Genomic DNA, 25,368 nt, shown 5'->3' with positions numbered 1-25,368 from the left:
TAAAATGCCTGGGTTACAATTAACTACTGTGTAATGTTAGAATAGGAGGGCAAATCCATGTGTGAATAAAGCTTGAAAGACAAGTTATAAATCTGGGATGGGCTGTTTTACTTTGTTATAAAATTAAATAGCATTGGGGATCCACCTTTCTCTCAGCTTTTGTGAATCAAAGCAAGTTGCCCTCAGGGTCCAACACAAATGGTGACTTGGAAATAAATAGAATTTGTTTCTGCATATTTTTTTAATAGCATACTTAAGACTCTAGTCTTTGAATTTGAGGTAGGACGGCTTTTCTGTGAGCTTGTGCAGGGCCACAGTACAGCTGTTGCACCCTTGAACTGTGCTAGCATAGTAATAATCATTGTGGAACTGAGATGCGGTTTTGATTGTAAGAGGGCAACATCAGCTGATGCCATAAAGGGGGAAAAAGGTTGAATCACAAGACTGCTTTTACCTTGTGGTGGCTGCTTAGAAATGTATCTGGTGTGCTTTTCCAATGCTTTTCCAATGTCAATATCACGATAGGCAACGGCACTTTAAACTTTGCATTCTATATGTTTCCAGCTATAATAATAATAATAATAATAATAATAATAATAATAATAATAATAATAATAAATAATTTTATTTATACCCCGCCCTCCCCAGCCAAGGCTAAGCTCAGGGCAGCTAACAAGCAATAATAAAAACAAGTTGAATGAATACAACTTAAAAACAAGATTAAAATACAACATTAAAACATTAAAATACAGCCTCATCACAGGCTATGTGGACAATGATCTCTGTATAAAAACATGAAGCTGCCCCAAAAGTCGGGACACACATTTTCTTTTTAAACACATTTCCCTCCTTTTGCTATGCACATCTTTAGACTGCCTAGCCTAGCATCCGTAGCACACTGGTGCTGCACTTAAGCAAACTGAGCTCAGATGACTGATGCACCTCTAAGCTTTCCAATGGAAAAGTATTGAGCAGATAAATAGAAGTGAATTCTAGTGAAGTCTCGCCTTCTATGGCATGTATAGCTTTAGGGCTGTATTGGCTCTCTTGTTTTTCTCTGGAAGCAGGTTGCCTTAGAAATGTTTTAACGATTGGAAATTGCATCAGTTTGAAGTTAATGGTGATGGGTCCATAGCAACACTTACAGGGTCATAGTACTGTAATTTCCCTGTATTCCTTAATGCAGCGAGTGTTCTAACTAGGTTGTACTCTGCTTACAAGCTAGTATGGAAACTATGATCGTCTCCAGAAAAGTTCATGGCTACAATTTGGAGGGGACAGGGTATGCTGGAGCTGTGGCTGCTTAAAATCTGAACAGAGTATTGTAAAAATGGCAAAGGTTACAGAGTTCATTCAGTTATGGGATGGCGGGGGGGAAATGGTTTGTATGACAATGATATGATTGATAAACTTTAAGAGGAATATATATGGATTAGATATTCACTGTAAAATTAATTCAGAATGGTATCGAGCTATTATTATGTGTAATGGTTAGATTTATAATCTTAAACAATATTGCACTTTATTGTATTTACATTATCATTGAAGTATATTTGATGGTATGTGGTGCTATTGATTTTAATATATGTGAACGTGAAAACAATCTCTCTCTCTCTCTGTGTGTGTGTGTGTGCTAGGCTTTGCTCTGGTTTTGTTTTGAAGTTAACTTTAGTCATGAGAGGTGATCTTTAGAAAAACCACAATATTTTCCTTGAGAATTTTCTCAGAGAGTTAACCTGCTTCGCTCAAAGTTACTTTTTGTTCCAAGCGTGGTGGCTCATGTTATGGAACCATAAACTTTTAGGCTTATTCATTAGTTGGCATCCATCACTCTCTTGAGACATGGGGAAATGTGCCATCAGGGTTAAAGTCAAACCGTTGGAGAGTTACAGCGCCTGCTGTACCTGTAGAGACCAGTACAGGAGAGACATGCTTTATTGCAGCTGGGGCAGATGAAGGCATCCGGTTTCTTTGTTACAGATGCACTAGGATGTTTCTTCTGTTTGTGCTCCTTCCAGCAGTTATTTCTCCTCTGGTGACTGCTGGTACAATCTCACTGTCTCCAGGCACAACCTGACTGTCTCCAGGCACTGCAGTCATCTGCAAGGGATTCTCACATGGTGGGGTTGATGTTGCCAGGCTCCATGTCACATCTTTATAGTGTTTTTTAATTACAGTATATTTATGTATCATGCTATAAAATGTCTACCTCACTTTTCACCTCCCCAAAAAGACTACAATAATTTTATACACTGTCTCTGTTCATGGAGACTTTTAGGTCATTGGATATTCATGGTACAAGAGTGATCATTAAACATGAGAGAGTTGAGAGTCATGCTAGCTACTGCTCCTTTTGCTCTGAAGCATCTGTAACTGTGGTAATTTGTGTGTGTGTGTGTGGGGGGGGAGTCTTCTCACTAATGGACTGGTAAGTACGGACTAATTGTTTTGCCACCGCTTCCATTTTGCCAGCAGTCAAAAATGTAGTCCAGCATGTCAGATTAATCAAAAGCTTTTAAAGAGGGTGGGCCGTGAGGAGAGGGAACCATCTCTCTAATGAATGCTCTGGGTTGTTGCTTGGTTGCTGTTCATTTCTGCGGTTTCTGAGCTTACACTTCACTGAAGCCAACCTCTTCTGACAGGCTCTGTTTTCTAAAACTGTGGTCGCATGGTCCGTATGGCTGAGGGCTAAGGCTCCCCCTATCAAGCATCGTTGATAATGTGAATATACTAAGGGTGCACATCAGGGTTATTTGGAGATTATTTGGAGACTGCAAGGTCACCCACACTCACACCCAGACAAGTCAGCTTAGGGCCTCCACAAAGCCTTGTGGCACTCTGTTGTTTCTGTAATTGTGAGCACTGTGTAGCTCTGTTTCTCCTATATTTCTACGTTTCTCTGGCTCCAGGTGCTTTCCAAGAAATAAGGCTACCCAAAATGTTGCTGGGGAGCACTGCAAGAGCTGTCAATTTGTTCATTGTTCAACCACAGCAGCAAATGACTTTCTAACATGTTAAAAGCTTAGTTGTGTTTGTGTGTGTGGTTGTTGTTTTTTTAAAAAAAACTTTCTGTGTTGCTCTGCTTTAATAAAAACACAAAACCCAGATCTCTTCAGAACTTCGCAGGCAGAGTTCTAGACAGTCTCATATTTTAAGGACTTATTTGAGGCCTGTAAAGTCTAATTCTGAGAACACAAGCGACCACTGGAAAGGCTATAAAAATGGGCAGTCAAAAATACACACCACTTGTTGCCTCTTGTTTATTTTAAGGTGAGAAAGAGCAAGAGAGGAGCCTCTCCTCCCTTCCCTGTAAAGGATTACGGTGGAAAATAAGTGCCTTTTACTTCTCCCACAAAAAGCCCCTGGACCTGTTAGTTTGCAGGATACTAGCAGGATAATCCACAGGTGGGCGGGGCTCACATGCCTGTAAATTTAATCTGCTTTGGCTAAAAGAGAAAAAAGTTACAGTCCTTTTTTTAGATTTCCCATTATAGTGAAAAGGAAGCACATTTTATCCATTTTATACTGAGCAGCTTGGAACCCAGATTACAGATGGAAGTGAAGAAAGCACAGAACAGCTCAGAAACAGATTAGGATTTATTTATTTTTTAATGCACAGATAGAAGCCAAATCTGGTAGCTTGAATATCCCAGCAGTACTAATCGTAGTATGCTGAGAGATAGATTGCGGTGGGATTCATCGTTGCTTCAGCACATCGAAACCATGTTTTAATTAGTTCAGAATTCCTCGATTTCTAAAGCTCCCTTTGTATTTTCTGAAGAGTACCTGCGGTTATAGTTCCTCAGCTTTTAATGTCTTGTTGAGTGCTTTCCAGTGAACATCGCTTCAGACCAGCAATGTCTTTGCAAGAATATTTCTCCTTAGAAGCAAGTTTGTGCATCTATTCACACAATCGTGAAATAGATGGCAATCTGCTAGCAGGAGCAGCCGGTGGGGGTCAGACCGCAGAACTGCCCTATCATCAAGCCTTATAGGAGTATGATGGCTTAGTCCTAAGTAGCGAAGTCTTCATTATGTGGAATGGAAAGGATGTTGAATATATTAGGCAGACTTCCTTCTTGATGTATCTGCTATATTTTGCCCTAAAACCCCCAAATCTATTGTTCAGAGCCAAGTTTAAAAGACATCCAATTAGAATTAAAGAACGGGGTGCCTTGAGGCACATTCAGAACCTAGGAATTTGTTTTCAGATCCAGAACTGAATTGAGCCCACGGGGCCTTTGCACAAAAGTCCTCTTCTGGTTAGCTTTCTTCTTTGCAGCAGCCCAATTTAGGTGCAAAAAGGCATTTTGCTGTTGCTAAACAGTTGGGTGTCAAACCCTCGGTCTACCACAAATCACCCAGGGCTTTACATGCAGAGCCCAGTGTGCCTGTTGTTCGCTCCTGGATTAAACAGTGGTGAGAATTTCTGATTTGGGAAGAGCAGAGGCATTATCCCCCAACCCTTGAAAATAACTAAATGTGGTTGGTGAAAAATGAAATATTTTCTTTTCCGGGGGGGACGGGGACATTTGAGCATCCTAGGACATACATAGACTGTTACAGAATGATTCCATTGAGCCAGGCTAGCAGCGAAACTGACAAATCTGCAACGTTTTATCCATTGGGAAAGTTTCATTTTATCAAGTGGCTTACAAATTCTACAAACAAACAAGCAAGCGCATTGGAAAGCATGGACCATACCAAGCTCAGAAAACTGGATACAAGACTTCCTGCAATTAGCAGGCAGCAAAAATTCTGCTTCCTAAACATAAAAAGACAACTTCCAGGAGACCTGGGGTGTTGTTGTTTTTTTGGAACTCTTTGCTGAGTAATATCCACAACCAAAAGTTTAATAGCCAAAAGTTTAATATGGATTAATAGCTAACTTGACAAGGGTTTAATTCCCCACCGCTGGGTTGGCATGCCACAGGAAGCTGTGTTCAAGAACTGAATCTTGATTTGTTGAGCCACCCATCATTCTATGAGGATGATATTGGTTGTCACTTTGATAATATTGAATGGTAGCTTCAGTTGCATAGACTCCATGTGTTTATTCCACTTAACAGAAAATCTAAGACTTACCGTATTTTTTGCACCATAACACTCACTTTTTTCCTCCTAAAAAGTAAGGGGAAATGTCTGTGCGTGTTAAGGTGGGAATGCCTACGGGTGGCATGCCTACGGATTTTCCTCCTCTAAAAACTATGTGCGTGTTATGGTCGGGTGCGTGTTATAGAGGGGAAAATACGGTATGTCTACTGCAACAGCCATGCAGCTCCGAGATTTTGGTGAAGCTGGAACTAAACACAGGGTTAGACACCATACCTAAATAATGCATCTGTTAAAAGAGTTGCCCTTAGGTTAACTTCCCAGCATTTTGGAGCCTGTGTGAACTGGAAATCCCTTAATACAACATGTTAAAGCAAAAGGTTTTTTTTGTTAATTGAATGCTATTTTAATCCAACATATGCTATCAGCTACAGCTGGGCTCACCAACCTGGTGCCCACGGGCACCACTTCTCCCATCACAGCTTCCAGTGGTGCCCCTGAGCAGGTGCTCTGAGCTTTCATTACACACACACACACACACACACACACACACACCCTTCTAGAGAGAAAGTTATGGGCCAAAATGTCCCTTGTAAGCATTATCTGTCAAATGAGAGTTCATTCACACATGCAAGTCATCTCTCGGGATGCTGCAGGGATCTAGTCATGAACATGTTCTGTCAATCCACCCATAGTTCTTCGTGTTCATGAGTAGATGACTGCAGGGTCGCGAGAAAGATGACTCGCAAGTGTGAACAAAGCTTCTCATCTTGAACACTGTAGGCAGACCTTGCAGCAGCTGCGTTTGGCTCAAGATAGTAAATGTATTCAGTGGTTAAGTCATCCAAATATGAGATGAGGAGGGTAGCACATCCCTGGGTGAATCAGCGCTGAGGACCAGAGAGGGGACTGGTCATTTTGCAGCATCCCAAGCATGTTGTCATTAGGTTGTGAAGCTGCCTTGAGCTTAAAAGGATGGGTCATCCTTTAAATTAGCCGGTGACTCAAGTAATAATGTGGGCTTAAATGTTCCCATCCCCTTTCATCTTGCTCAGCATGTTAGCATGTGTAGACATTTAAGCTGGCATTATCACTGTAGTAAATAGACTTTTAAACAATTCTGGCCTGTGATGCATTGTGAGCAAGACGATCCAGTAGCACTTCTGCCTCTGGGAATGAAGCATTTTAAAATAAGGAGGTGAGGAAATGGCAAGACTCCTGTGACCCCTGACTCCTTGCTGCAGAGCGAACCGTTTCCCTCCTCTCTTCCCCTCTTTAAGGGCAACCATGCTGGGGCTTTTTTTTTAGCATTGTATATTTTAAGACATGTGCATTTTTACATGTTACCTTTTAAAGAAATGGATTGATTTTTCAAAGGGATGGATCTTACTAGTGGATGGTTGAGGACCAGAGAGCTGGGGGATGGGAGGAAGATGAGAAGAAAATCACATCTTTTTGGAGTGAATACATGGTGCTCCTTGAGGGCTGTATTTGCTCAGGGAGAAGTGGTTGTGGGCTCCAAACTGATGGTGGGTGTGCATGGATGTAGCCAGGATTTATGTTGGGAGGGCAGGACCCCCCCCCCCGTTGTCATCCTCTGCATAGTTCTGTCAAACAGATTCGGAATGAAATGTCTTAACAACGGTTGTTGGGGGAGGGGGGGATCTGTCAACATCTTCAGTCATTTGAAAACCAGGAAGTTAAATTAAAAAGAAATATGAAATATGAAAGCTAGGAGCTAAATGGCACCTTAAACCTAGGTTATGGACGCAGCAACATAATGTCTAGGCACACTTTTTTAATAACAGGAATACAAAGCTGAAAAAGAATGAACAGCTAAAATATTATGTTCATTTTTCACAGGGTCTAGTCCTTCCCCTGCCCACTCCCCCTAATATTCTTAAGAGGGTCTCTTCTCCAGTTTTCAGAGAGTAGCTGGAAGTGGGGAGGCAGAAAAAGGTCCTCTTTTCCTTCCACTCTGCAGTTTTAATCTGAAATCTCAGGCGCAGTTCTGTGCCCATAAGCTCAGAAACTGCTCATGCTAAGGAAATCCCCTATTGCAAAATGCACCTGGAACAATTGGATTTTCAACACTGCTCAGCTGGCATACCAGATGGAGCTGGTAAACAGCTGCCCTGGACACAGAATTGACCTGCGCCTCTATGGACAGCTGTGAGTCCCAAATGACTTACTGGCTGTGCACCTAGTCCTTCGGGGGCACAGTTACTCCATTCAGGGACAGGGAATCCTCCAACCCCACCAGCCCCCTGTCGCCCCATCCCAAAAAGTACTTCTGTCTTGTTGGGATTCAACTTCAATCCGTATGTGTGCTTCTCCAGCCCATGCTGCTTTCATCTCCTCGTCCGCCGATTTTTCTGCAGTTCCTCAGGGCATGTTCCTTTGGTCCTGGGTTTCGTAACATCTGAATTGTATCATGAGTGTCAGCTTGGCTCCAAGAAGCATGGTTAGCAGCCCACTTACCAGACTGCTGTTTTGTGCTGTCATTCTTGCAACAGGTGGAAATTGTGGGTGCAGTGTGTGACATGAAAATTACAGTGCAGACCATGGCATCTTGGCTGTGGGCTTATTGGCAGCTGAGCCAGCAGTGCCATTTTAGCTCTGTGGGGGTGGGAGTGGGACTAACAGGGTGACCCAGATTGGATACTCTCCCCCATCAGTCCATGCCACCAGTTAAAATGACAAAAGGGTCCGATCTAGGCAGACAGACTGTATATGTTTTAGGGATTCTTATGGGTTTCATTGAGTCTGCGCAAACCAACCTGATTCACCCTAACTGAACGAATATGCGGATCAAAACATCACAGATCCTTCCGTTCTTGGCTTAATAAACGTGCCCAAATGCATATTAAAAGTGCCTTTTTAGGGTAAAAATGTCTACAGGTGCATCTTGAAGTAAATTTCATATTTCGGTGAAAAAAGACATTAAAAATAATGCACTTTTCTTTTACTTTTTTTTTAAAGCAAAGTGAATAGAAACAGAATGGAGCAAACTTGTGAATGAACATGCTTGGATCTGCCACAAACCAGAAATAGACTTATCTGTTCGTCCCTGATGTGTTTTGGCTAACCTAACTACCCACTCACTCTTTACTTCCGGTTTAGTAAGAGTGCGTCTCTTTCTTTGCTGAGTTCTTTGGTTATCAGTTAATGGAGCTAGGATGAAGTTTTATCAAGCCTTCAGACTGGCACAATCAGGCTTAGAGTTATTGCCTTCTTCATAGCAAAGCGGCTTTTCTTAAAGCGGGTTGAAGTTATTATGCTGTTTTACTTTTTCAGTGTTGTGCTGCCAGTGGGCTAGGCTAGTCCCCTAAATGTTCCCAATAAATTGGGAGCCCGGTGCCTCCTTCCCAAAACCCAGGAAGCTTCTGCCCGGCTTAGGGAGGGAAGCACGATGCTCATGCGCACAACATCAGGACGTCGCGATATCACAGGTGCGATGTTGCCCCCCTTGCAAGCTGGTGACTGTGACCCTAACTGTTTCCCTATGAAGAATTTCACCGCACGCTGCTGGACTCTTCGTGATTAATGTTCATAAGCCGGTATGGTGTCATGATTACAGTGCTGGACTAAAACTCCTAGGAGGCCAGAGTTTGAAGCTCATTCAGCCATGAAACTCACTGGGTGACCTTGGGCCAGTCAACATCTCTCGGCCTAACCCACCTCACAGGGTTGTTGTGGGGGTTCGTGGAGGAGGCTGTGAGTCCTGGAAGACCTGCTCCCTGCCTTGCAGGTCTTTTCCCACCTGGCCTGGGAGGGCAGGGCCCTGACTGACTCCAGCTGCAAAAGCTGAGGCTGCTGAACAGACATTTGGGCTGGGGTGTTGTTGCGGGGTGGTTGCTGCTGCTGTTGGGTTTTTGTGTTTTTTGTTTTTGTATCTTTACTATAGATCTTTTTCTGCTTTATGTGGAAATTGTTCAGTTTGGTTGTGCATTTTTTAAAAAAACATTTTATTTATTGCTCACGACTGCTTTTGTTACGCTGCAGTTATGTACCATATTTTTCCATGTTGCGAGCTGCCTTGAGCATGGTTTGAACTGTGGAAAGGCAGCATACTAATAAAATTGTGTGTGTGTGTGTGTGTGTGTGTGTGTGTGTGTGTGTGTGTATGTATGCACAGGGTGTCTTGCCAGCCTAGCAGTTTGAAAGCACGTCAAAGTGCAAGTAGATAAATAGGTACCGTTCCGGCGGGAAGGTAAACGGCATTTCCGTGCTGTGTTCTGGTTCTCCAGAAGCGGCTTAGTCCTGCTGGCCACATGACCCGGAAGCTGTACTCCGGCTTCCTTGGCCAATAAAGTGAGATGAGCACAGCAACCCCAGAGTCGGACACGACTGGACCTAATGGTCAGGGGTCCCTTTATCTTTATGTACAGGGTGAGTCTTTTCAAGGGCCTCTTTTAAAGGACTCACACTGTATGAACTGATGCTTTAGAAACCCTATGGGAGAGTCTCTTAAAAGAATGCTGGGTTTGGATGCCATAAGCTAGGGTTGCCGTATTTCAAAAGGTAAAAACCAGGATACATTTGTACCTTTGTTCTCAAACAGAATGTGTTCTGGGAGTCCATTCGACTCACAAAACCATTCAAAAACCAAGGCGCTGGAAGTTTGGCTTCCAAAAATCATTCGAAAACTGGAACACTCACTTCAATCGTTCGGGTGCCGATTTGTTCGGGAGCCAAGGCGTTTGAGATCCAAGGTACAACTGTACCCCGAAAGTTGTTAAGCTTTTTATAGGAAGACACCAAAATTGTTAAGCTTTATTTTTAAAGAAAAAAATGTTCGGCTGACTTGGCTAAGATCCAGGACAAAGCGTCAATTCTGCCTTTGAAATGTATGGCAGCCCTACCATAAGCTAATCTAACATGGATACTTAGGACAATGTATACCTTTAAAAGTTGTACAGTGGTGCCTCGGGTTACATACACATTCAGGATACAGACGCTTCAGGTTACAGACTCCGCTAACCCAGAAATAGTACCTCAGGTTAAGAACTTTGCTTCAGGATGAGAACAGAAATCATGCTCCGGCAGCGTGGCGGCAGCAGGAGGCCCCATTAGCTAAAGTGGTGCTTCAGGTTAAGAACTTTGCTTCAAGATGAGAACAGAAATCGTTCAGCAGCGGCACGGCAGCAGCGGGAGGCCCCATTAGTTAAAGTGGTGCTTCAGGTTAAGAACAGTTTCAGGTTAAGAACGGACCTCCGGAACAAATTAAGTACTTAACCGGAGGTACCACTGTATAGAAGAGGAATGAGATAAAGAGCCCAGTTGGTAGAGCACAAGCCTCTTAATTTCAGGGTCGTGGGTTCAAGCCCTGCATTGGGCAAAATATTCCTGAGTTGTAGGAAGATGACCCTCATGGTCCCTTCCAATTCTATGTTTCTATGAATTATTTCAGGAGGTGTAGCTTGTATCTTTTGCCACCATTTGAGGACTGGCTTCCAGCCACATATTTGGCTGGTGGATACAGGTACCTGAGCTGCTCATATCATCTGTTCCCCTGTCAGCTTTACGCAGTGCATGAGATGGATCAGTCTCTCCTGCCTCTAGGCAGGCTGGCGGCGGCAGCGTTGCAGCGTCCCAACTTATTTTACGCCAAATTAGTGAGAAAGCTATCAGCGTCAAAACTGTGTCCTATTTTTCCACTTGGTTTAGAGAGCCTGCCTCGTCCTTTTCCTCCTTTCGGGTCCCCCTGCACGATGCAGATTTTGAAGCTTGCACCAAAAAGTCTCTTTTGCCACCAATTTAAGCGTTAAGAGCAAGCTCCTTCTGACATGGAGAATAATGAAGGTTTGTGTAAGTCAGCCCTCGATTGAAGCACTGCAGAACACCAACTGCACGAATAAAAACGCTGAGTGAATCATTAGTTGAATTTATTTCCCACTTAGCTGTTCAGCTGCTGAACAGGCTTGGAGAGTTAGAGGCAGGCCGTCTGAAAAGGTGGCCGCGGAGAAGTGCTTAATACCAGAGGATTTGGAGAGGATTCTTACCTTTGGTGAGCAGGGATTACTTTCAAGCAAGAAGGCAGGGGAGCTTTGCAACAACAAAAAAGGGTGTTTCTTTTGTTTTGGACCTCAGGTAGCTAATGTGCTGCACAAACTTGTGTAGGTGGGCTTTGAAAGGCAAAGTCACAGCCTTTATGGAAACTCCAGGAGTCATAGAATCATTGAATGGTTTGTTTAAAGACTCCCTTTCATCTTCAAGTGGCTTTTTGTCATCCATTTTTTTATGGGGGGGATTGTTTAGTTTTCCATTCCTATGCTGTTTTGTCCATATAGCAGATACTATTAAATGTTCAAGGAACGCGGGTGGTGCTGTGGTCTAAACCACAGAGCCTAGGGCTTGCCAATCGGAAGGACAGCAGTTCGAATCCCTGTGACAGGGTGAGCTCCTGTTGCTCGGTCCCTGCTCCTGCCCACCTAGCAGTTCAAAAGCACATCAAAGTGCAGTTAGATAAATAGGTACCACTCCGGCGGGAAAGTAAACGGCTTTCCGTGCGCTACTCTGGTTCGCCAGAAGCGGCTTAGTCATGCTGGCCACATGACCCGGAAGCTGTACGCCGGTTCCCTCGGCCAATGAAACGAGATGAGCGCTGCAACCCCAGAGTCGTTCGAAACTGAACCTAAGGTCAGGGGTCCCTTTACCTTTATTAAATGTTCAAGGTCTCAGCTATACAGTTGCAAATAAAACGTTTAAAGTGTGTTTTAAGTGCAATATACAATCTGACACTAGATGGCAAGCCTTATGGAAATTTCGATGTATTTTTTAAACCCCTTTTTAAAAAAACCATTTTCAGAACGGTTTTTATATGTGTGTAGATTCCACCCAGGTGTTCCTTATACGGTTACATTGATCTTTTTTTGTGATGTAATGCATTGCTATTTTTGTAGGGGGAAAAAAACCAGAACTCACCATGAACGCCTCTCTTGTTGTCTTATAAAGGCAATGGTGCCCATCTGAGAGGTGCCAGGGCTGAGCTCTGGCAAGTTGCGCCTGAAAAAAAGCCCTGAATGTAACTGAGTTGATTAATAAGTATATTTATAGGCTGCCTCAGCTGGATTCCCCCACCTTTTTTAGCTAGGCTACTAGTACAGGGGTCCCTACAGACCAGGGGGTTTTGACCTGAGACGCCCCCTAGGACGGGTTTCAGGGGGTGAACCAGGTGCAAAAAAAATGTAATTCCCTCCCTCATTCAGTTTCCTTCCTGTTGCTTTGAAACGTATATTTGTGAAGGGAGAAAATACTGGGAATGGGGCCCAAAGATTTCAGCAGATTCTCAGAGGGGTTTGTGACCCCCCAAAATGTTAAGAATCGCTGTTTTAGAGACATAGGCTATCTTTCCCCATTACCTGTGTGGGGCAGGAGCAGCAGATTCAGTTGCTTCAGTGCTATTGGACGGTTTCCAGGGATATCAGACAGGAATTGATATATTGCACAGAGCAGTTCTTCTTTGTCCTTCATCCAGCACCTTTTGCCCTCAAGACAGTCTTGAAGTGCTGCCTCCATCTTACTCTAGGGGATCTGCAAGCATGCAAGTGTTTGAGACTTAGGGTGGATCTACACACAGGGGGGAAACGCTATAAATAAGTCAGAAATTAGATGGTTATAATGAAAGAAAAAATCCCTACTGAAAATCGCGTATAAAAATTTGCTGCTCTCTGACGCCATCTGGTGTGGCATGTTGATAGTGCTTTCAAATTGCTGTTTTATTCCTAATGTAGTGGAGTCCGTAATTTATGACTCAGTGGAGAGAAGCGATGGCCAAATCCAGCGACATTTGAAGTGGGTAAAGAAAACTCTTTAGAAATAAATCGTTGCTGTCTGCTCCAAAATGAATGGTCCTTTGGTGCCACTGAACCTTGCGTGATCAAATCCAACATCACAGTATTCAGTCACCAGGCAAATGCAGCAACCTGCAAAGTCGCCGTCTTGCCATCCAATGAACATAATACTTTCAATTCTGTCATGCACCATGCACATTTAAAAATAAATTAAAAGTCCTCCTTGGGTTAACTAGGAGACCAGAAGGAATGGGATCAAGCTACTTATGTGGGTATGATGTTTGTGTTTTTTAAAAAAATACCAAATCAGTAAGAAACTTCCTTTTGAGTAAATTGTCTTGTACTATGGGCTGCATAGGGATTTCTGCTATCTTTTATTGAGATTAATTTTTCTGCAAGCCAAACCTTGCTTCCCGAATGGCTCTGTTTTGGAACATTTCAGCTCCTGAACGCTGAAAACCTGGAAGTAAATGCTCCGGTTTCTGAACGTTTTTCAGAAGCCAAACATCTGACGTGGCTTCTGCTTGAGTGCAGGAAGTTTCAGCCAATCAGAAGCTGCGCCTCGGTTGCCGAAATTTCGGAAGACGAATGGGCTTCTGGAACAGATTACTGTACGTTCAACCACTGAGGTTTGACGGTATATGTAATAAAAGCTGAGGATCATAATAAGATGGTGTGGATTATACATCACAAACTTACCAAGGTCATTCTTACATCATTTTTGTTTTAAATTTCTTTTTTGCATTTCACTTGTTTTTAATATTTTATTGTACAGTCAAATCAAATCAAATCAAATATCTTTAATACGGTCAATGACCAGGAAAATTTTATTGTTTGTTTTTGTGTGTTTTTTAATGTTGTTGTAAACCCACCACAATAGATACCTTTTTGATACAGCAGTACACAAATCTTTTTTAAAAATAAAATAAAATCCCAGGCAGTCTAAAATACATATCCTTGGACAGCTTGGAAGAATGGTAGCTTTTTAGCAAGATGTCCAGCTATTATCCAGTTGCGCTGAGCTACTTTTTCTTTTTTAAAAAAGCAGGAAAACAAAATTTAACCAACCAGTAGTAGGAGGCAGATGCTGAAACTTAAGGCATCTGTAGAAAACCGATGGAAATGTAAATGTCATATTATGCAAGCATGTGTTTTTTGGTTGCTGCTCTGTGAAACTCGGCAGGGTGGGGGGAAACGAGGCCAGTGATATAAGCAGCGATCATCACATTTGCTCGACAATGAATTTAAAAGAAGGCACATGCATATATCAGCACCGAATGTGTCACTTGTGGGTTGTTTTGTTTTTAAAGAAAACCTGTTTTACGCTTCAGATGATGAATATCGATTTGTAGCTTGCTCACATTTGAGAAGACAAGCAAAGGAGTTTGCTTTTCGTTTCAGGGTGTGTGTGTGTGTGTGTGTGTGTGTGTGTGTGTGTGTGTGTGTTTTCACACACCGAGGTGCGAAAGGGTGACTTGCATTACAACTTGCCGTGTTTCTAATTCATGCGGCTAAAAGTGAAGTGAGCCTCCAACCCCCCCCCCCAACTGAACTGCACTGGCTTTCTTCTGCTTTTTTGCCCATAAAAGGAGAAAAGCAGTACCATGTGACTTGCAGAGTGCGTGGAAGAAAGAAAAAAAAGTCACAAGATCAAAACCCTGTCTTATTTCAGAAGGCATTGATGCTGGCGTTTAGGAGCTGTTGCTCTTGGTTTTTGTGCTAGTCTCTGAGGGTATGTTGTCACTCGGAGATGTTTCTCCAGCTTTGTTAGCCTTCCTCACACGGCCTTTCTGTTTCTATCATAAGCGATGGTTTTGCTCCGACTGTTTTGATGTGATATTTTATTGGTACTGTAGCAGAGGGCTCCACTGAGTTGCCATAATAACCAACAGTCCTGAGTAACCTTCAGTTCTGGGAAAGACATCTTGATGCGGAAGCATAATGAAATAATTTCGTGTTTCTGGAATTATTTAAGACCACTGGTGGGTGAGGGTGGGACCCTTTATTTAGCCTGCTTGCATGTGTATTTAAGTCACAGGGGCAGGCTGGCCCGATTTGGTAGGTCTAGTCAGCTAATTTGCAAGCAGGTTTTGTTACTTATCCTGAGTCCAGGCAAATATCTGCTGCATGCAAAAATTAGACCGTGTTCTATGCCGAATCAGACCATTGGTCCATCTAGCTGCCATTGGTTTTAGACAGACATCTCTGGGTTTTAAACCACCCTCTCTGTGTAGATGGCGAGGATTGAACTGAGGCTTTCTGTATGCCACGCAGAATCTCTACCACTGAGCTATAGCCTAGGAGCAGGGTTAGAAACTGAGATATGAAAGCTAGGCGCTAAACAGCACCTTAAACCGAGGTTATGGGCGCAACAACAGAATGTCTTGGTGAGCTTTTTAATGACAAGAATACAAAGCTGAAAATGAATGAACTACAGCTAAAAGCTTATGTTCCTTTTTCACATGCTCTAGTCCTTCCCCTGCCCAGCCCCCTAATATTCTTAAGAGGGTCTCTTCACCAGTCTTCGGAGAGTAGCTGGAAGTGGGGAGGCAGAAAAAGGTCCTCCTTTCCTTCCACCTTGCAGTTTTAATCTGAAATCTTAGGTGAACTCAGAAACTGCTTGCGCTAATTATGAAATTCCCTGTTGCAAAATGCCCCTAGAACAAGGGGAGTTTCGAATACTGCCTAGGAGGTGTTCAGATTTAGGGAGTAGTTTAGGGTGCAGGGGGATGAGGCAAAGCCAAAACTTTTCTTTCCTTTTTTACATGGGAGACGTTCCTCCTGGAATTATGATTGGGATGACTGCTGAGATTGTTTTGGAACACTAGTGAATTACTGTGATAGTGGAGTCGGTAGAGCATGAGACTCTTTAATCTCAGGGTTGTGGGCTGGAGCCCCATGTTGGGCAAAAGAGCCCTGCATTGCTAGATTGCCCTCATGGTTCCTTCCAACGCCACAGTTCTGTGATTCTATACTATTGGCAGAAATTCAGGAAGATGATTTCAGCTGAGGCCTTTGCTTCATGACATTTCACTTCATTTTTAAAATTTCATGACGACATGAAAACGCCCAAGGAGCTGTCAATCAATTTTTCAGGTCTTCTACTTTGAAACATTGCTAGGGATCTTCAGCCTAGAATGCAGTGGTGGACGGCTTGGCGAGGTTGATGTGGTGCAAACACATTGACAGAAACGCCAGGTTGGTTCCGCTGATGCGTTTGCCCCTCTCCCTCCCAGTAAACAGCAACTATGCAACAGGTTGAAGGTCAGGTGAGCCTTGGCAGCCTACCATGACATCTGCTGCTGTGTGTTTGTTGTTGTCTAGTCGTTTAGTCGTGTCCAACTCTTTGTGACCCCATGGACCAGAGCACGCCAGGCACTCCTGTCTTCTGCTGCCTCCCACAGTTTGATCAAACTCATGCTGGTAGCTTCGAGAACACTGTCCAACCATCTCGTCCTCTGTCGTCCCCTTCTCCTTGTGCCCTCCATCTTTCCCAACATCAGGGTCTTTTCCAGGGAGTCTTCTCTTCTCATGAGGTGGCCAAAGTATTGGAGCCTCAGCTTCAGGATCTGTCCTTCCAGTGAGCACTCAGGGCTGATTTCCTTCAGAATGGATAGGTTTGATCTTCTTGCAGTCCATGGGACTCTCAAGAGTCTCCTCCAGCACCATAATTCAAAAGCATCAATTCTTCGGTGATCAACCTTCTTTATGGCCCAGAATTTATTCATTGTGAACCGGGTAGCTCAGTTGCTTAGAGAGTGGTGCTGATAATGCCAAGGTTGTAGGTTCGATCCCCTTATGGGACAGCTGCATATTCCTGCGTTGCAGGGCGTTGGACTAGATGATCGCCAGGGTCCCTTCCAACTCTACCATTCTTTGATCTAGGTCTGTAGATCTCCCTTCATCCTTCACCATTAAGTTCAGGTTGCCCAAAATGAGAGGATAGAATGAGATTGCAGAGTTGTCTGGCAGCATCACTTTTGATTGGAATTTTTTAATAGGAATAATTTAGAAATCCTGCATGTAGAAAACCAGGACATTAAGGAAACTAGGTTAGGGCAGCTCTCTTCCCCTGATGTTCTGGTTTCCTGCATGTAGGGGCTTCATACACAGCACCTGACTCCTCCAAAGAAGCTTGGGAACTGTGATTTACTCCCCACAGAGCTGCGATTCCCAGCACCCTTAACAAAGTGCAGTTTCCAGAATTCTTTGAGGAAAGCCATGTGCTTTAAGTCCATGGTATGCAGTCTATGAGTACAATGGTACCTGGGGTTACATACGCTTCAGGTTACAGACTCCGCTAACCCAGAAATAATACCTTGGGTTAAGAACTTTGCTTCAGGATGAGAACAGAAATCGTGCTCTGGCGGCACGGGAGTAGCGGGAGGCCTCATTAGCTAAAGTGGTGCTTCAGGTTAAGAACAGTTTCAGGTTAAGAATGGACCTCTGGAACGAATTAAGTACTTAACCTGAGGTACCACTGTATTTTCTGTGGGTTGCCTTCAGGAACGAAAAGTGCCTACTGACCTGCAGTCTGAATAAGCACAGCTCAGCGTTCTACAGGGTGATCTTGCATAACATTTTGCAAATCACCCAAGTCTCAACACTGTAATTGCTAGACCATGTGGGCCTCCAGTGTCAGCTAAAGGTTCCCGGATGCTTCTCCTCTGTGCAGCCAGTGTTGCAATTTCCTCATGAGACGTGAGCAGTGGTCAGTACATTTAGAAGACCCATTTGCATGATGATTATGTTCTGCCTTCCACCGTTCAGCATGTCATCATAACAATTAAAGGGTAGAATAGCGAAGGACCGGATTTTTTAAAAAAGAGAAAAGTCACTGGAGCCTTTTATCTTGCTAGTCCGTGGTCGATGTTGTTTTTAACCATGCTGTTACGCAGTTCTTCCCACTCCCATGACTTAATTTTTAATGCAAGCTGGAAGACTGATCATATGGCCTTCATTATTTTTTCCTCAGCAGGAAACTTCCAAAGCGAGCAGCTGTGTATTGCCTTAAGTTAAATTGACTGTAAAGTGTGATTGCTCAAACTTGGCATGTGTGATAAGCTTCTCTCCCAGAACATACAATTGGGCAGTTGAGTTATAGGTACTGAACTAGCTTCCTTAAAAAGAAGAAGTGTGCTTTATCTATGGCTAAAACAATTTTGTTAGAGGGCTCCTAAACTGTAACGTATATAATTCTCTTTGCTTTACTGGAATATATTGACTAGGAACCAAAAGCTATGCATCTGAGTGGGGCTGTGCATTTCTCAGCACCAAGCCTCTCTCTCTTATTACACTGCCGAACACTTTTGAAATCCTAGGGAATTTCAAAAGCAATTTGTAAGGTGGTGTAATTTTAAAAATTCTCTGGGCATGACTAAAGTACATGTTTGGATACCAGCACTCAGTAATGTCTGCTGTCTCCAGCACCCAATAATTCACCTGTACTTGAAAAATAATTTTTTTTTCCTAGTGGAAAGCTTTCTTCTTCTTGCTCCATTCTTTTGTAGTTGGGGATACTAAGAACCAGGGTTTATGAATGTTACTAAGGTTAGGATTTTGTGGAGGTCATATGGAGAACTGAATCCACGTAGAAGCTAGAGTGAAGCCAGAAGACTGCTACATAGTGTGGCTTCTTGGTCATGCAGTCCATGTGGCTCTTGGACTTCAAGATTATGTCATTTTATACATAAGAGAAGAAACAGCGTTCAAAATTTGCCAGCCGCATTTTGCACCTGGCTATTGGCCGCTTGCACCTGATGTCTCCTCCATCTGGAGGTGCATGCCTGGGGATCCTTGTATCCTGACTGTTTTCACACAGTAGCAACACATCCTGTAGAGTTCTATCCACTATATTTTATCTGCACGATCAGAATGTATTTCAGGAACCCAAAAGTCATACTGAAAAAATACGACTTCTGAGCTGCCTGGCCCCAAAATGGCAACTTGGCATTCTGTTTGGGTGACTGTAACCCTGATTGAAGGAGCTGTTTGGTGCCTGGCTTTGTATATGTGAGTTTCTATCGCTGAGAAGAAATATTTAAGAAAGAGATGGCTCTCTGTTTGACTGTGTACAGTTATGAGGATGGTAAACAAAACTCTAAATGTAGTTGAAGGCTGTATGGACAGAATCTTCCAAAAGCAAAAGCGGCAGGGGGAGTCGGTATTCCTCCATGAGATGGAAAACAAAGGTCTGTCTTCTTGGCCCGGAAGTCATACATATTTAGCAGGCTGTATGTAGACGATGAAAACGTGACTCCAAGACTATCTAGGTGGCTTCAGTGAATGATCGTTGGGAGCTTCCACATGGGAGTTTATTGTGGACTCCATGCTGCTCAGGCCTGCAGCTTTTTCACTGCTTCTCCACGATGTTGTCCTCCTCAAAATGCCATCCCAGATCGCCCCACCCAAGTTTAATCTGGCTTTACCGCTTCCACTTAAAAAAAATACATACATCAAGTTTTCCCTGCTCCAAAGGAAAATCCTGTGTACCCATGGTGTACGTGCTTCATGCCATGGCTGGCCCCAAAGGTCAGATAACTCTCCTCACGAGAAAGAAACCTTGTGAGGAGGAACCTTTTACTTCATGTTTTTGAATCAACGTGGCTGTGTTCAATTTGGGATTTAAGCCAGGCTGTTTTGCAAAAGAGACAGTATTCAAAAATATCCCGTTTCTGAACCTATTGGGCATGCTTTGGTTCATCCATGGCTCTCATAGGTGTGGCATTGATGAAGGGGGGACATCATCTCTCAAGAACAGTGTTTCTCAACCTGTGGGTCCCCAGATGTTGTTGGATTACAACTCCCATCATCCCTGAGCTCTGGCCTTACTAGTTAGGGATGATGGGAGTTGTAGTTCGACAACATCTTGGGACCCAAGCTTGAGAAAGGCTGATCAAGAATGTAACCAAGCAGGACAAAGGAGGAACCTGGCTGTTTCAATTCAGCTATGTGGATATGAAAGGTGACAACCCATTTGCGGTCACAGCTGAAGCACTGGTACCCTTCTGAGGGAGAAGTGGTGCTGCCCGAGGCAGTGGCTTCACCCTGTCTAGTGGCTGGGCCCAGCCCTGCTGAGGTTCCCTGATCAGGATACATATCAATCATTTGAGGAGCAGAGAGGGGGCAGTCATTTCTCCTCAGCTGAGGAAAAGAGGGTGGGCTGTCTGTAACTCGAACCAAGGATTGCAAACTGCCTTGCAGCCTTGTCTTCAAACTCTGGTGTAAAGCTAACTATGAAGAGCATTAATCTGGTGCAGGTGCAAATGCATACCATGGTTCATGATGAAAAGAGACACAGCAGAGAGTTCGCATGAGAGGGACCCCCATGGGGGGTTCTGGCCTCTTCGTCAGCCCGCCTTTGCATGGAAAAACAGAAACGTCAAACATACGTTTCCGAGCACAATTCAAAGTGTTAGTGATGACCTTTAAAGCCCTAAACGGCCTCGGTCCTGTATACTTGAAGGAGCGTCTCCACCCCATTGTTCAACCTGGACACTGAGGTCCAGCGCTGAGGGCCTTCTGGCGGTTCCCTCACTGTGAGAAGTGAGGTTACAGGGAACCAGGCAGAGGGCCTTCTCGGTAGTGGCACCCATCCTGTGGAACGGCCCTCCCATCAGATGTGAAGGAAATGAGCAGCTATCTTATCTTTAAAAGACATCTGAAGGCAGCCCTGTTTAGGGAAGTTTTTAATATTTAATGCTGTATTGTTTTTAACACTTGATTGGGAGCCGCCTAGAGTGGCTGGGGAAACTCAGCCAGATGGGCGGGGTATAAATAATAAATTATTATTATTATTATTATTATTATTATTAGTAGTAGTAGTAGTAGTAGTAGTACATGACAGGTTATTTGAGCTGCATTCCACTTACAGTGCAATTATTTAATAACAATGTTCTGGATTTAAAATTGGCAGGTTTCGCTCTTCGCTTAGATCTCTAGGAGACTTTGGAGAATTCCTGAAGAGGTAAGATCACATCTGTCATCTGTCTGTCTGTGTATATCTATCTATCATCTATCTAATCTATCATCATCTCTCTATTTTTGTTGGTTGCTTACTTCAGTACCTAGAAAGCTTTTGACCTCCACCACTTGGTTTAACTGGAATAGTTAGTCATCACTATTTTGGAATCCCTGCTCTGGGAACTTTGAAAGTGCACAAAGACGTGAAAACTTTGATTTCTTGCTCCCTTCCTCGCCCCAGTTCTCTATTTCTCATGCTTTGCTTCCAGCTACTTTCACAGATTCCGTTCCGACTCGCTTCGTAGGGAATGCTGATGGGCAGGCTCAAACTGGGGTAGCAGTCATAAAGAAATTCACGCTTCCTCTTTCTGGCAGGAGGGGGAAACTGCTTCATTTTTGAGAAGTGGGAGGAAAAAAATAACGTACAGTGAAGTCATCCTTAAAATTGGCATCGTAGTCAGTGGCTTACTTAAGGGCATCACTTGCCACATGCCTTGGGAAGATGTTGCCACAGCAGAGGCTGATGACTTTTGGTAACCTGAGGGGACGTAGAATCCTTTGATACTTGCAAAAAAAGCATACCATGTGCATGGTTAATCGTGCGCACAATTGGAACTGAGCTTCCATTGGACACCTTGCAAAACCGGAGTGGGGAAAGGGATCTGGCTGGTGGGCCCGATCCATATCTCCACCCCCCTCCCATGGGCCAGTGCTGTCAATCATCTGATGTTGCAATGATGTCAGGTTTTTTTTTCACCTGTGCAGCACTTCGTGAGCGCTTGGGGTTGACCGACTGTCTGCGCTGGGGAAGCCCTAGGGACAGTGCTTTTCCACCTTTATCACCTGATAGCTGGCAGTTCTGGAAGTTCTGCTCCAGGGGCAGCCACTCAGAAGCATCTGAAAAGCCCCTTTCATCCAAGCCCCGCCCTTACCTGCCCCACACCTGACATCCTAGATGATGCCTGGTGTAAGGCAGATGGGCATGGCTTGGGGCAGATCTGGTGAACCTAATTGCACCTGTGGGCTGGAGATTCCTCATCCCTGTTGTAGGAAGATCAGTCTGAGTCTCTTAAATGGCGTTTTATATAAAGTAATTGTTTTATTGATGATTATTTGTTGATTATTTCATATGATTTGTGCTGCAATTGTGATGTTCTGTTAAGTATTTGTTATTTATTGCTTGTAAGCTGCTTTGGGATTCATTTGAATAAAAAGCAGCTAAGGGCTGGGCGATATCTGGCTTTCTACATCATGATATATCAGTAGCTAAATACCTCGATATACTGATATATCACGATGTCTGAAATGTATCCTGGCTGCTTCCTCCACCGTAGAGGAGGAAGCAGCCGAGATACATTGCCCAGCCCTATAGTGAGCAAGCCCTGATACCTCTCCAGTTCACTGAGGGGCATTGGAGTTTTTGTTGTACTCTTCAGCTGGGGGGCAAGAAGCCTCCTGCCCCTCAGCTGAGTGAGCCCCCATACCGCTCTGGCTCATATGAGCTGGAGGGTTGGGGGGCTCCCTCAAAGGCGCAGGCAGATAGGGAGGCAGGTGGAGCCTGAAAGGTCCACACCCAGAACCTTCTCAGACTCCATCTGCAGGCAATTTGACCACTCAGGTGGTCTGAAACAGTATCGCGATCTGAATGCCATTTAAGCAATTTATCGCCATATCTCCCAGCTCTGAAAGCAGCACAGCGATACCATCAGTCAAATCAAATCAAATTGTAAGTCTGAGGTTAGTGCTCCGTTAACGTTCTGCAAGGGAAAGCAGGGAGCATCAAGGGCCTTCTCTGTAGTGGCACCCAGAATGTGGAAAACTTTCCTGAAAGAGGTTTGGCTGGTGCCCTCTCTCTTCAGTTTTAGGAGAGGCAGCGAAGACTTTGTTTATTCCACTGTTCTGTTAGGTTAAAATCCTGTACTCGCTTAGCTGTAGGTAGGCTCATTGACTTCAGTGGCGCTTCTTTTTTGAGTACGCATGAATAAGATTGCACAGTGAATCCATTTCAACCTCCCTCTTTGACCGTGTGTTTTGAAGCTGACATGGTTAATTTATGCCTCACTCAAACTGCTATGCACTGCAGTCCTAGGCATGTAATTCCCACTGAGTTCAAGGATGCTTTGCTCAGTTAAGACCTGGAGCCTTCACTGATGCATTGAATTTCCCCCCTCATTTATTTTTGTTGGTTTTTGTGTATGTGTTTTAAATATGGGAACTGCCTCGGGGGCTGAAAGAAGAGGCTGAAATGTCCTGAAACTAAATAAATAATATAATCGCAACATTCATCGTACCACCCTAACTGCAGTACTGAGTTTATTCTGCTCCCAAGGGAAGGCTGAGTATAGTGTCTGCATCTGCTCATCTGTGAGGCATCTGACATGCAGAGTATCTGAATTATAGGCTGAATGGTTTGGCCTGGCCTTCGGAAAAGTTGTGGAAATGGCTTTTTATGATTGCTTTTCACACCCACTTACACGCAGATGAGGAGCAGCCTTAAAAAACGCTGGTCATTCAGAGTTATGTGCACAATATATTTACCCCATATAAAATTTTTGATGTCCCTGAGGTCACTCAAACAGAAGGCAGGTTACATGGCAGATTTAAACCCTCTTTTCAACCCCAGACCTTAAAGTGCTCAGAATCATGTAACAATCATGTGTTCTGATTTTTAGAGCAAAATAACACAGGCATCTGCAGATGGATGCCATAAGAGGATGGGTAAGACAAGTTGAACTGAAGTGTCACTTTAAAAGTATCACTGTACTTTGGTTTCTGATTAAATGGGACATGCCTACTGTTGGCAGGCTGTAATTGCTGCTTTAAATGTGTAGCTCTAATTTAATTGACGGGAGTCCCAAAGATGGATATGTACAGTGGTACCTCGGGTTACATACGCTTCAGGTTACAGACTCCGCTAACCCAGAAATAGTGCTTCAGGTTAAGAACTTTGCTTCAGGATGAGAACAGAAATCGTGCTCCGGCAGCGCGGTGGCAGCAGGAGGCCCCATTAGCTAAAGTGGTGCTTCAGGTTAAGAACAGTTTCAGGTTAAGAATGGACCTCCGGAACGAATTAAGTACTTAACCCGAGGTACCACTGTACTTGGTTAGATAGAAATAATACTAAAACCTACATAATGTCGGGGAAGTAGGTACTAAGGGGCATGGTGACTGCAGGTCACTAAACATTGTTACCTGTGAGTAAGTTGCATTGATTCTGGTGCTCTTTACATTGTAGTTGGTTTTGTTTGTTTGTTTGTTTCAAGCAGCTAGGAATATATGTGAGATACTGTGATATGAGATTTAGGTTTTGTGTTCTGTGCCTTGGCCTCTCTCTAAGCCAACATTGTATTTGGGCTGGGCGATATCAACATCGCAGTATATCACCAATAAGGATGGAGCTCTGTAGAGGCATTGGCTGGATTCATGCTTTTTCCCACATTGTCAGTTTTTTGCATAGCACACAGGCATATCGTGATTCACAATATATTGCCAGAACAAAAACTGTGAAGCCTATATCACAATATGGACTTCAAACTGGTTTTGGACAATATATCGATATATCGCCCTGCCCTAGGTAAAGGTAAAGGGACCCCTGAGAGTTCAGTCCAGTCGTGAACAACTCTCGGGTTGCGGCACTCATCTCGCTTTACAGGCCGAGGGAGCCGGTGTTTGTCCGCTTCCACACACAGTTTTTCTGGGTCATGTGGCCAGCATGACTAAGCCGCTTCTGGCGAAGCCAGAGCAGCGCACGGAAACGCTGTTTACCTTCCCGCCGGAGTGGTACATATTTATCTGCTTGCACTGTGTGCTTTTGAACTGCTAGGTTAGCAGGAGCTGGGACCGAACATCGGGAACTCAGCCTGTCACGGCCTTCCGACCTTCTGATCAGCAAGTCCAAGCGGCACAGTGGTTTAAACCACAGCGCCACCTGCATCCCATCACCCTGCCCTATTTGGTGTTAAATGTGAGAATGTTCTTCTGTGCCTTTCTCACTCTCCACCCGTATATGTTTTACTTCCATACGTTCGATGAACGTTGACATTGCAGTCCCTTTTCATTGACTGTTAGCAGTTAGGATTTTAAGAACAAAGAAGAAAGTCTAAACTGTGACGCTATAGGAGAAGTTGCTTGAGCAGGGTTTGTGTATACCTCAAGTATCGCATAAGATGATTACTGACTCCCTGATTCCATTGTTGCAGATTACCGAACCAGATTCAAGACAAACACATTTCCAGGTAAGAAATTACTCGGTGTATCAAATGCTTTCTTACGTAGCATACCGATTAATATTTCTAGGTCTGTTTTGTAAATCTAGCATTGTGTGTTTCATTTATATATAAATACACTTGTCCATGAGCTAAAGTTCTGTAGGGACCTAATCACACAAGGAGCGCTACATAATTATGACTTCAACCAAAGGGAATGCAAGAAGCCATGGTACCCTTTCAGTTTGTTGGAGCCTTGGGTGCTCCTCAGAACCACCAAAAATTCATTTTTAAGTTAGGAGGAGAATGTATATTTACATAACGCATAGCCTATTCAGTATTCTTATAGGGCC

At 43.8% G+C, this 25,368-nt stretch overlaps 1 protein-coding gene across 1 annotated transcript in view; it reads left to right on the top strand.

The window, feature by feature from the left end:
• Positions 1 to 25,368, top strand: part of CYRIA (CYFIP related Rac1 interactor A) — a 64,682-nt gene that overhangs the window by 8,339 nt on the left and 30,975 nt on the right. The window contains 2 exon segments of the mRNA XM_083495729.1: positions 20,764 to 20,814; positions 25,010 to 25,045. The gene's annotated coding sequence lies outside the window, so the exon portion shown is untranslated.

The sequence above is a fragment of the Podarcis liolepis genome (assembly GCF_965112155.1).
Source record: "Podarcis liolepis genome assembly, chromosome: 3".
Lineage (NCBI taxonomy): Eukaryota > Metazoa > Chordata > Lepidosauria > Squamata > Lacertidae > Podarcis > Podarcis liolepis.
Note: the sequence above shows the minus strand (reverse complement) of the source record. Positions and strands in the feature narration are given on the sequence as shown.